Genomic DNA, 13641 nt, shown 5'->3' on the forward strand with positions numbered 1-13641 from the left:
TGTAACATTGCTTGGGCGTGTTACGCTGTCACATTGGGCTGTGTGTAACATTGCTTGGGCGTGTTACACTGTCACATTGGGCTGTGTATAACATTGCTTGGGCGTGTTACACTGTCACATTGGGCTGTGTGTAACATTGCTTGGGCGTGTTCCGCTGTCACATTGGGCTGTGTGTAACATTGCTTGGACGTGTTCCGCTGTCACATTGGGCTGTGTGTAACATTGCTTGGGCGTGTTACACTGTCACATTGGGCTGTGTGTAACATTGCTTGGACGTGTTACGCTGTCACATTGGGCTGTGTGTAACATTGCTTGGACGTGTTAAGCTGTCACATTGGGCTGTGTGTAACATTGCTTGGACGTGTTACACTGTCACATTGGGCTGTGTGTAGCATTGCTTGGGCGTGTTACGCTGTCACATTGGGCTGTGTATAACATTGCTTGGACGTGTTACGCTGTCACATTGGGCTGTGTGTAACATTGCTTGGGCGTGTTCCGCTGTCACATTGGGCTGTGTGTAACATTGCTTGGACGTGTTCCGCTGTCACATTGGGCTGTGTGTAACATTGCTTGGGCGTGTTACACTGTCACATTGGGCTGTGTGTAGCATTGCTTGGGCGTGTTACACTGTCACATTGGGCTGTGTGTAACATTGCTTGGACGTGTTCCGCTGTCACATTGGGCTGTGTGTAACATTGCTTGGGCGTGTTACACTGTCACATTGGGCTGTTTGTAACATTGCTTGGACGTGTTACGCTGTCACATTGGGCTGTGTGTAACATTGCTTGGGCGTGTTACGCTGTCACATTGGGCTGTGTGTAACATTGCTTGGGCGTGTTACGCTGTCACATTGGGCTGTGTGTAACATTGCTTGGACGTGTTACGCTGTCACATTGGGCGGTGTGTAACATTGCTTGGACGTGTTACACTGTCACATTGGGCTGTGTGTAACATTGCTTGGGCGTGTTACGCTGTCACATTGGGCTGTGTGTAACATTGCTTGGGCGTGTTACACTGTCACATTGGGCTGTGTATAACATTGCTTGGGCGTGTTACACTGTCACATTGGGCTGTGTGTAACATTGCTTGGGCGTGTTCCGCTGTCACATTGGGCTGTGTGTAACATTGCTTGGACGTGTTCCGCTGTCACATTGGGCTGTGTGTAACATTGCTTGGGCGTGTTACACTGTCACATTGGGCTGTGTGTAACATTGCTTGGACGTGTTACGCTGTCACATTGGGCTGTGTGTAACATTGCTTGGACGTGTTACGCTGTCACATTGGGCTGTGTGTAGCATTGCTTGGGCGTGTTACACTGTCACATTGGGCTGTGTGTAACATTGCTTGGACGTGTTACGCTGTCACATTGGGCTGTGTGTAACATTGCTTGGACGTGTTACGCTGTCACATTGGGCTGTGTGTAACATTGCTTGGACGTGTTACGCTGTCACATTGGGCTGTGTGTAACATTGCTTGGACGTGTTACGCTGTCACATTGGGCTGTGTGTAACATTGCTTGGGCGTGTTCCGCTGTCACATTGGGCTGTGTGTAACATTGCTTGGGCGTGTTACGCTGTCACATTGGGCTGTGTGTAACATTGCTTGGGCGTGTTACACTGTCACATTGGGCTGTGTGTAGCATTGCTTGGACGTGTTACACTGTCACATTGGGCTGTGTGTAACATTGCTTGGGCGTGTTACACTGTCACATTGGGCTGTGTGTAACATTGCTTGGGCGTGTTACGCTGTCACATTGGGCTGTGTGTAAAATTGCTTGGGCGTGTTACGCTGTCACATTGGGCTGTGTGTAACATTGCTTGGGCGTGTTACGCTGTCACATTGGGCTGTGTGTAACATTGCTTGGACGTGTTACGCTGTCACATTGGGCTGTGTGTAACATTGTTTGGGCGTGTTACACTGTCACATTGGGCTGTCCCATTGGGCTGTGTGTAACATTGCTTGGACGTGTTCCGCTGTCACATTGGGCTGTGTGTAACATTGCTTGGGCGTGTTACGCTGTCACATTGGGCTGTGTGTAACATTGCTTGGGCGTGTTACACTGTCACATTGGGCTGTGTATAACATTGCTTGGACGTGTTACGCTGTCACATTGGGCTGTGTGTAACATTGCTTGGGCGTGTTACGCTGTCACATTGGGCTGTGTGTAACATTGCTTGGACGTGTTCCGCTGTCACATTGGGCTGTGTGTAACATTGCTTGGGCGTGTTACGCTGTCACATTGGGCTGTGTGTAACATTGCTTGGGCGTGTTACGCTGTCACATTGGGCTGTGTGTAACATTGCTTGGACGTGTTCCGCTGTCACATTGGGCTGTGTGTAACATTGCTTGGGCGTGTTACGCTGTCACATTGGGCTGTGTGTAGCATTGCTTGGGCGTGTTACGCTGTCACATTGGGCTGTGTGTAACATTGCTTGGGCGTGTTACGCTGTCACATTGGGCTGTGTGTAACATTGCTTGGGCGTGTTCCGCTGTCACATTGGGCTGTGTGTAACATTGCTTGGGCGTGTTACGCTGTCACATTGGGCTGTGTGTAACATTGCTTGGGCGTGTTACGCTGTCACATTGGGCTGTGTGTAACATTGCTTGGGCGTGTTACGCTGTCACATTGGGCTGTGTGTAACATTGCTTGGGCGTGTTACGCTGTCACATTGGGCTGTGTGTAACATTGCTTGGACGTGTTCCGCTGTCACATTGGGCTGTGTGTAACATTGCTTGGGCGTGTTACGCTGTCACATTGGGCTGTGTGTAACATTGCTTGGGCGTGTTACACTGTCACATTGGGCTGTGTGTAACATTGCTTGGGCGTGTTACACTGTCATATTGGGCTGTGTGTAACATTGCTTGGACGTGTTACACTGTCACATTGGGCTGTGTGTAACATTGCTTGGACGTGTTACGCTGTCACATTGGGCTGTGTGTAGCATTGCTTGGACGTGTTACTCTGTCACATTGGGCTGTGTGTAGCATTGCTTGGGCGTGTTACGCTGTCACATTGGGCTGTGTGTAACATTGCTTGGGCGTGTTACGCTGTCACATTGGGCTGTGTGTAACATTGCTTGGGCGTGTTACGCTGTCACATTGGGCTGTGTGTAACATTGCTTGGGCGTGTTACACTGTCACATTGGGCTGTGTGTAACATTGCTTGGGCGTGTTACACTGTCACATTGGGCTGTGTATAACATTGCTTGGGCGTGTTACGCTGTCACATTGGGCTGTGTGTAACATTGCTTGGGCGTGTTACACTGTCACATTGGGCTGTGTATAACATTGCTTGGACGTGTTACGCTGTCACATTGGGCTGTGTGTAACATTGCTTGGGCGTGTTACGCTGTCACATTGGGCTGTGTGTAACATTGCTTGGACGTGTTCCGCTGTCACATTGGGCTGTGTGTAACATTGCTTGGGCGTGTTACGCTGTCACATTGGGCTGTGTGTAACATTGCTTGGGCGTGTTACACTGTCACATTGGGCTGTGTATAACATTGCTTGGACGTGTTACGCTGTCACATTGGGCTGTGTGTAACATTGCTTGGGCGTGTTACGCTGTCACATTGGGCTGTGTGTAACATTGCTTGGACGTGTTCCGCTGTCACATTGGGCTGTGTGTAACATTGCTTGGGCGTGTTACGCTGTCACATTGGGCTGTGTGTAACATTGCTTGGGCGTGTTACGCTGTCACATTGGGCTGTGTGTAACATTGCTTGGACGTGTTACGCTGTCACATTGGGCTGTGTGTAACATTGCTTGGGCGTGTTACGCTGTCACATTGGGCTGTGTGTAGCATTGCTTGGGCGTGTTACGCTGTCACATTGGGCTGTGTGTAACATTGCTTGGGCGTGTTACGCTGTCACATTGGGCTGTGTGTAACATTGCTTGGGCGTGTTCCGCTGTCACATTGGGCTGTGTGTAACATTGCTTGGGCGTGTTACGCTGTCACATTGGGCTGTGTGTAACATTGCTTGGGCGTGTTACGCTGTCACATTGGGCTGTGTGTAACATTGCTTGGGCGTGTTCCGCTGTCACATTGGGCTGTGTGTAACATTGCTTGGGCGTGTTACGCTGTCACATTGGGCTGTGTGTAACATTGCTTGGGCGTGTTCCGCTGTCACATTGGGCTGTGTGTAACATTGCTTGGACGTGTTACGCTGTCACATTGGGCTGTGTGTAACATTGCTTGGGCGTGTTACACTGTCACATTGGGCTGTGTGTAACATTGCTTGGACGTGTTACGCTGTCACATTGGGCTGTGTGTAACATTGCTTGGACGTGTTACGCTGTCACATTGGGCTGTGTGTAGCATTGCTTGGGCGTGTTACACTGTCACATTGGGCTGTGTGTAACATTGCTTGGACGTGTTACGCTGTCACATTGGGCTGTGTGTAACATTGCTTGGACGTGTTACGCTGTCACATTGGGCTGTGTGTAACATTGCTTGGACGTGTTACGCTGTCACATTGGGCTGTGTGTAACATTGCTTGGGCGTGTTCCGCTGTCACATTGGGCTGTGTGTAACATTGCTTGGGCGTGTTACGCTGTCACATTGGGCTGTGTGTAACATTGCTTGGGCGTGTTACACTGTCACATTGGGCTGTGTGTAGCATTGCTTGGACGTGTTACACTGTCACATTGGGCTGTGTGTAACATTGCTTGGGCGTGTTACACTGTCACATTGGGCTGTGTGTAACATTGCTTGGGCGTGTTACGCTGTCACATTGGGCTGTGTGTAACATTGCTTGGGCGTGTTACGCTGTCACATTGGGCTGTGTGTAACATTGCTTGGGCGTGTTACGCTGTCACATTGGGCTGTGTGTAACATTGCTTGGACGTGTTACGCTGTCACATTGGGCTGTGTGTAACATTGTTTGGGCGTGTTACACTGTCACATTGGGCTGTGTGTAACATTGCTTGGGCGTGTTACACTGTCACATTGGGCTGTGTGTAACATTGCTTGGACGTGTTACACTGTCACATTGGGCTGTGTGTAACATTGCTTGGACGTGTTACGCTGTCACATTGGGCTGTGTGTAGCATTGCTTGGACGTGTTACGCTGTCACATTGGGCTGTGTGTAGCATTGCTTGGGCGTGTTACGCTGTCACATTGGGCTGTGTGTAACATTGCTTGGGCGTGTTACGCTGTCACATTGGGCTGTGTGTAACATTGCTTGGGCGTGTTACGCTGTCACATTGGGCTGTGTGTAACATTGCTTGGGCGTGTTACACTGTCACATTGGGCTGTGTGTAACATTGCTTGGGCGTGTTACACTGTCACATTGGGCTGTGTATAACATTGCTTGGGCGTGTTACGCTGTCACATTGGGCTGTGTGTAACATTGCTTGGGCGTGTTACACTGTCACATTGGGCTGTGTATAACATTGCTTGGACGTGTTACGCTGTCACATTGGGCTGTGTGTAACATTGCTTGGGCGTGTTACGCTGTCACATTGGGCTGTGTGTAACATTGCTTGGGCGTGTTACACTGTCACATTGGGCTGTGTATAACATTGCTTGGACGTGTTACGCTGTCACATTGGGCTGTGTGTAACATTGCTTGGGCGTGTTACGCTGTCACATTGGGCTGTGTGTAACATTGCTTGGACGTGTTACGCTGTCACATTGGGCTGTGTGTAACATTGCTTGGGCGTGTTACACTGTCACATTGGGCTGTGTATAACATTGCTTGGACGTGTTACGCTGTCACATTGGGCTGTGTGTAACATTGCTTGGGCGTGTTACGCTGTCACATTGGGCTGTGTGTAACATTGCTTGGACCTGTTCCGCTGTCACATTGGGCTGTGTGTAACATTGCTTGGGCGTGTTACGCTGTCACATTGGGCTGTGTGTAACATTGCTTGGGCGTGTTACGCTGTCACATTGGGCTGTGTGTAACATTGCTTGGACGTGTTCCGCTGTCACATTGGGCTGTGTGTAACATTGCTTGGGCGTGTTACGCTGTCACATTGGGCTGTGTGTAGCATTGCTTGGGCGTGTTACGCTGTCACATTGGGCTGTGTGTAACATTGCTTGGGCGTGTTCCGCTGTCACATTGGGCTGTGTGTAACATTGCTTGGGCGTGTTACGCTGTCACATTGGGCTGTGTGTAACATTGCTTGGGCGTGTTACACTGTCACATTGGGCTGTGTGTAACATTGCTTGGACGTGTTCCGCTGTCACATTGGGCGGTGTGTAACATTGCTTGGACGTGTTCCGCTGTCACATTGGGCTGTGTGTAACATTGCTTGGACGTGTTCCGCTGTCACATTGGGCTGTGTGTAACATTGCTTGGGCGTGTTACTCTGTCACATTGGGCTGTGTGTAACATTGCTTGGGCGTGTTACGCTGTCACATTGGGCTGTGTGTAGCATTGCTTGGGCGTGTTACGCTGTCACATTGGGCTGTGTGTAGCATTGCTTGGGCGTGTTACGCTGTCACATTGGGCTGTGTGTAACATTGCTTGGGCGTATTACGCTGTCACATTGGGCTGTGTATAACATTGCTTGGGCGTGTTACGCTGTCACATTGGGCTGTGTGTAACATTGCTTGGGCGTGTTCCGCTGTCACATTGGGCTGTGTGTAACATTGCTTGGACGTGTTACGCTGTCACATTGGGCTGTGTGTAACATTGCTTGGGCGTGTTCCGCTGTCACATTGGGCTGTGTGTAACATTGCTTGGGCGTGTTACACTGTCACATTGGGCTGTGTGTAACATTGCTTGGGCGTGTTACACTGTCACATTGGGCTGTGTGTAACATTGCTTGGGCGTGTTACACTGTCACATTGGGCTGTGTGTAGCATTGCTTGGGCGTGTTACACTGTCACATTGGGCTGTGTGTAACATTGCTTGGACGTGTTCCGCTGTCACATTGGGCTGTGTGTAACATTGCTTGGGCGTGTTACACTGTCACATTGGTCTGTGTATAACATTGCTTGGGCGTGTTCCGCTGTCACATTGGGCTGTGTGTAACATTGCTTGGGCGTGTTCCGCTGTCACATTGGGCTGTGTGTAACATTGCTTGGGCGTGTTACACTGTCACATTGGGCTGTGTGTAACATTGCTTGGACGTGTTACGCTGTCACATTGGGCTGTGTGTAACATTGCTTGGGCGTGTTACGCTGTCACATTGGGCTGTGTGTAACATTGCTTGGGCGTGTTACGCTGTCACATTGGGCTGTGTGTAACATTGCTTGGACGTGTTACGCTGTCACATTGGGCTGTGTGTAACATTGCTTGGACGTGTTACACTGTCACATTGGGCTGTGTGTAACATTGCTTGGGCGTGTTACGCTGTCACATTGGGCTGTGTGTAACATTGCTTGGGCGTGTTACGCTGTCACATTGGGCTGTGTGTAACATTGCTTGGACGTGTTACGCTGTCACATTGGGCTGTGTGTAACATTGCTTGGGCGTGTTACGCTGTCACATTGGGCTGTGTGTAACATTGCTTGGGCGTGTTACTCTGTCACATTGGGCTGTGTGTAACATTGCTTGGGCGTGTTACACTGTCACATTGGGCTGTGTGTAACATTGCTTGGGCGTGTTCCGCTGTCACATTGGGCTGTGTGTAGCATTGCTTGGGCGTGTTACACTGTCACATTGGGCTGTGTGTAGCATTGCTTGGGCGTGTTACACTGTCACATTGGGCTGTGTATAACATTGCTTGGGCGTGTTCCGCTGTCACATTAGACTGTATGTAACATTGCTTGGACGTGTTACACTGTCACATTGGGCTGTGTATAACATTGCTTGGACGTGTTCCGCTGTCACATTGGGCGGTGTGTAACATTGCTTGGGCGTGTTACGCTGTCACATTGGGCTGTGTGTAACATTGCTTGGGCGTGTTACGCTGTCACATTGGGCTGTGTGTAACATTGCTTGGGCGTGTTCCGCTGTCACATTGGGCTGTGTGTAACATTGCTTGGGCGTGTTACACTGTCACATTGGGCTGTGTGTAACATTGCTTGGACGTGTTCCGCTGTCACATTGGGCGGTGTGTAACATTGCTTGGGCGTGTTACGCTGTCACATTGGGCTGTGTGTAGCATTGCTTGGGCGTGTTACGCTGTCACATTGGGCTGTGTGTAACATTGCTTGGGCGTGTTACGCTGTCACATTGGGCTGTGTGTAGCATTGCTTGGGCGTATTACGCTGTCACATTGGGCTGTGTATAACATTGCTTGGGCGTGTTACGCTGTCACATTGGGCTGTGTGTAACATTGCTTGGACGTGTTACGCTGTCACATTGGGCTGTGTGTAACATTGCTTGGACGTGTTACGCTGTCACATTGGGCTGTGTGTAACATTGCTTGGGCGTGTTCCGCTGTCACATTGGGCTGTGTGTAACATTGCTTGGGCGTGTTACACTGTCACATTGGGCTGTGTGTAGCATTGCTTGGGCGTGTTACACTGTCACATTGGGCTGTGTGTAACATTGCTTGGACGTGTTCCGCTGTCACATTGGGCTGTGTGTAACATTGCTTGGGCGTGTTACACTGTCACATTGGGCTGTGTATAACATTGCTTGGGCGTGTTCCGCTGTCACATTGGGCTGTGTGTAACATTGCTTGGACGTGTTACACTGTCACATTGGGCTGTGTGTAACATTGCTTGGGCGTGTTCCGCTGTCACATTGGGCTGTGTGTAACATTGCTTGGGCGTGTTACACTGTCACATTGGGCTGTGTGTAACATTGCTTGGACGTGTTACGCTGTCACATTGGGCTGTGTGTAACATTGCTTGGGCGTGTTACGCTGTCACATTGGGCTGTGTGTAACATTGCTTGGGCGTGTTACGCTGTCACATTGGGCTGTGTGTAACATTGCTTGGACGTGTTACGCTGTCACATTGGGCGGTGTGTAACATTGCTTGGACGTGTTACACTGTCACATTGGGCTGTGTGTAACATTGCTTGGGCGTGTTACGCTGTCACATTGGGCTGTGTGTAACATTGCTTGGGCGTGTTACGCTGTCACATTGGGCTGTGTGTAACATTGCTTGGGCGTGTTACGCTGTCACATTGGGCTGTGTGTAACATTGCTTGGGCGTGTTACACTGTCACATTGGGCTGTGTGTAACATTGCTTGGGCGTGTTACGCTGTCACATTGGGCTGTGTGTAACATTGCTTGGACGTGTTACGCTGTCACATTGGGCTGTGTGTAACATTGCTTGGGCGTGTTACACTGTCACATTGGGCTGTGTGTAACATTGCTTGGGCGTGTTCCGCTGTCACATTGGGCTGTGTGTAGCATTGCTTGGGCGTGTTACACTGTCACATTGGGCTGTGTGTAGCATTGCTTGGGCGTGTTACACTGTCACATTGGGCTGTGTTTAACATTGCTTGGGCGTGTTCCGCTGTCACATTAGACTGTATGTAACATTGCTTGGACGTGTTACACTGTCACATTGGGCTGTGTATAACATTGCTTGGACGTGTTACGCTGTCACATTGGGCTGTGTGTAACATTGCTTGGGCGTGTTACGCTGTCACATTGGGCTGTGTGTAACATTGCTTGGGCGTGTTACACTGTCACATTGGGCTGTGTGTAACATTGCTTGGGCGTGTTACGCTGTCACATTGGGCTGTGTGTAACATTGCTTGGGCGTGTTACGCTGTCACATTGGGCTGTGTGTAACATTGCTTGGGCGTGTTCCGCTGTCACATTGGGCTGTGTGTAACATTGCTTGGGCGTGTTACGCTGTCACATTGGGCTGTGTGTAACATTGCTTGGGCGTGTTACGCTGTCACATTGGGCTGTGTGTAACATTGCTTGGGCGTGTTACGCTGTCACATTGGGCTGTGTGTAGCATTGCTTGGGCGTGTTACGCTGTCACATTGGGCTGTGTGTAACATTGCTTGGGCGTGTTACACTGTCACATTGGGCTGTGGGTAACATTGCTTGGGCGTGTTCCGCTGTCACATTGGGCTGTGTGTAACATTGCTTGGGTGTGTTACGCTGTCACATTGGGCTGTGTGTAGCATTGCTTGGGCGTGTTATGCTGTCACATTGGGCTGTGTGTAACATTGCTTGGACGTGTTACGCTGTCACATTGGGCTGTGTGTAACATTGCTTGGGCGTGTTCCGCTGTCACATTGGGCTGTGTGTAACATTGCTTGGGCGTGTTACGCTGTCACATTGGGCTGTGTATAACATTGCTTGGGCGTGTTACGCTGTCACATTGGGCTGTGTGTAGCATTGCTTGGGCGTGTTACGCTGTCACATTGGGCTGTGTGTAACATTGCTTGGACGTGTTACGCTGTCACATTGGGCTGTGTGTAACATTGCTTGGGCGTGTTCCGCTGTCACATTGGGCTGTGTGTAACATTGCTTGGGCGTGTTACGCTGTCACATTGGGCTGTGGGTAACATTGCTTGGGCGTGTTCCGCTGTCACATTGGGCTGTGTGTAACATTGCTTGGGTGTGTTACGCTGTCACATTGGGCTGTGTGTAGCATTGCTTGGGCGTGTTACGCTGTCACATTGGGCTGTGTGTAGCTGTGTGTAACATTGCTTGGACGTGTTACGCTGTCACATTGGGCTGTGTGTAACATTGCTTGGGCGTGTTCCGCTGTCACATTGGGCTGTGTGTAGCATTGCTTGGGCGTGTTACGCTGTCACATTGGGCTGTGCGTAACATTGCTTGGGCGTGTTACACTGTCACATTGGGCTGTGGGTAACATTGCTTGGGCGTGTTCCGCTGTCACATTGGGCTGTGTGTAACATTGCTTGGGTGTGTTACGCTGTCACATTGGGCTGTGTGTAGCATTGCTTGGACGTGTTACACTGTCACATTGGGCTGTGTGTAACATTGCTTGGGCGTGTTACACTGTCACATTGGGCTGTGTGTAACATTGCTTGGACGTGTTACACTGTCACATTGGGCTGTGTATAACATTGCTTGGACGTGTTACACTGTCACATTGGGCTGTGTGTAGCATTGCTTGGACGTGTTACACTGTCACATTGGGCTGTGTATAACATTGCTTGGGCGTGTTACACTGTCACATTGGGCTGTGTGTAGCATTGCTTGGACGTGTTACACTGTCACATTGGGCTGTGTATAACATTGCTTGGACGTGTTACACTGTCACATTGGGCTGTGTGTAACATTGCTTGGGCGTGTTACGCTGTCACATTGGGCTGTGTGTAACATTGCTTGGACGTGTTACGCTGTCACATTGGGCTGTGTGTAACATTGCTTGGGCGTGTTCCGCTGTCACATTGGGCTGTGTGTAACATTGCTTGGGCGTGTAACGCTGTCACATTGGGCTGTGTATAACATTGCTTGGGCGTGTTACGCTGTCACATTGGGCTGTGTGTAACATTGCTTGGGCGTGTTACACTGTCACATTGGGCTGTGGGTAACATTGCTTGGGCGTGTTCCGCTGTCACATTGGGCTGTGTGTAACATTGCTTGGGTGTGTTACGCTGTCACATTGGGCTGTGTGTAGCATTGCTTGGGCGTGTTACGCTGTCACATTGGGCTGTGTGTAACATTGCTTGGACGTGTTACGCTGTCACATTGGGCTGTGTGTAACATTGCTTGGGCGTGTTCCGCTGTCACATTGGGCTGTGTGTAACATTGCTTGGGCGTGTTACGCTGTCACATTGGGCTGTGTATAACATTGCTTGGGCGTGTTCCGCTGTCACATTGGGCTGTGTGTAACATTGCTTGGACGTGTTACTCTGTCACATTGGGCTGTGTGTAACATTGCTTGGACGTGTTACACTGTCACATTGGGCTGTGTATAACATTGCTTGGGCGTGTTACACTGTCACATTGGGCTGTGTGTAACATTGCTTGGACGTGTTACGCTGTCACATTGGGCTGTGTGTAACATTGCTTGGGCGTGTTACGCTGTCACATTGGGCTGTGTATAACATTGCTTGGGCGTGTTACGCTGTCACATTGGGCTGTGTGTAACATTGCTTGGGCGTGTTACACTGTCACATTGGGCTGTGTGTAACATTGCTTGGGCGTGTTACGCTGTCACATTGGGCTGTGTGTAACATTGCTTGGACGTGTTACACTGTCACATTGGGCTGTGTGTAACATTGCTTGGACGTGTTACACTGTCACATTGGGCTGTGTGTAACATTGCTTGGGCGTGTTACACTGTCACATTGGGCTGTGTGTAACATTGCTTGGGCGTGTTACACTGTCACATTGGGCTGTGTGTAACATTGCTTGGGCGTGTTACGCTGTCACATTGGGCTGTGTGTAACATTGCTTGGACGTGTTACGCTGTCACATTGGGCTGTGTGTAACATTGCTTGGGCGTGTTACCCTGTCACATTGGGCTGTGTGTAACATTGCTTGGGCGTGTTACACTGTCACATTGGGCTGTGTGTAATATTGCTTGGGCGTGTTACACTGTCACATTGGGCTGTGTGTAATATTGCTTGGGCGTGTTACACTGTCACATTGGGCTGTATGTAACATTGCTTGGACGTGTTACACTGTCACATTGGGCTGTGTGTAACATTGCTTGGGCGTGTTACACTGTCACATTGGGCTGTGTGTAACATTGCTTGGGCGTGTTACACTGTCACATTGGGCTGTGTGTAACATTGCTTGGGCGTGTTACGCTGTCACATTGGGCTGTGTGTAACATTGCTTGGGCGTGTTACGCTGTCACATTGGGCTGTGTGTAACATTGCTTGGGCGTGTTCCGCTGTCACATTGGGCTGTGTGTAACATTGCTTGGGCGTGTTACGCTGTCACATTGGGCTGTGTGTAACATTGCTTGGGCGTGTTACGCTGTCACATTGGGCTGTGTATAACATTGCTTGGACGTGTTACGCTGTCACATTGGGCTGTGTGTAACATTGCTTGGACGTGTTACGCTGTCACATTGGGCTGTGTGTAACATTGCTTGGGCGTGTTACGCTGTCACATTGGGCTGTGTGTAACATTGCTTGGGCGTGTTACACTGTCACATTGGGCTGTGTGTAGCATTGCTTGGACGTGTTACACTGTCACATTGGGCTGTGTGTAACATTGCTTGGGCGTGTTACACTGTCACATTGGGCTGTGTGTAACATTGCTTGGGCGTGTTACACTGTCACATTGGGCTGTGTGTAACATTGCTTGGGCGTGTTACACTGTCACATTGGGCTGTGTGTAACATTGCTTGGGCGTGTTACACTGTCACATTGGGCTGTGTGTAACATTGCTTGGGCGTGTTCCGCTGTCACATTGGGCTGTGTATAACATTGCTTGGACGTGTTACGCTGTCACATTGGGCTGTATGTAACATTGCTTGGACGTGTTACGCTGTCACATTGGGCTGTGTGTAACATTGCTTGGGCGTGTTACGCTGTCACATTGGGCTGTGTGTAACATTGCTTGGGCGTGTTACGCTGTCACATTGGGCTGTGTGTAACATTGCTTGGGCGTGTTACACTGTCACATTGGGCTGTGTGTAACATTGCTTGGGCGTGTTCCGCTGTCACATTGGGCTGTGTGTAACATTGCTTGGGCGTGTTACGCTGTCACATTGGGCTGTGTGTAACATTGCTTGGGCGTCTTACGCTGTCACATTGGGCTGTGTGTAGCATTGCTTGGACGTGTTACACTGTCACATTGGGCTGTGTGTAACATTGCTTGGACGTGTTACACTGTC

This window comes from Ascaphus truei, chromosome 5 (assembly GCF_040206685.1).
Source record: "Ascaphus truei isolate aAscTru1 chromosome 5, aAscTru1.hap1, whole genome shotgun sequence".
Lineage (NCBI taxonomy): Eukaryota > Metazoa > Chordata > Amphibia > Anura > Ascaphidae > Ascaphus > Ascaphus truei.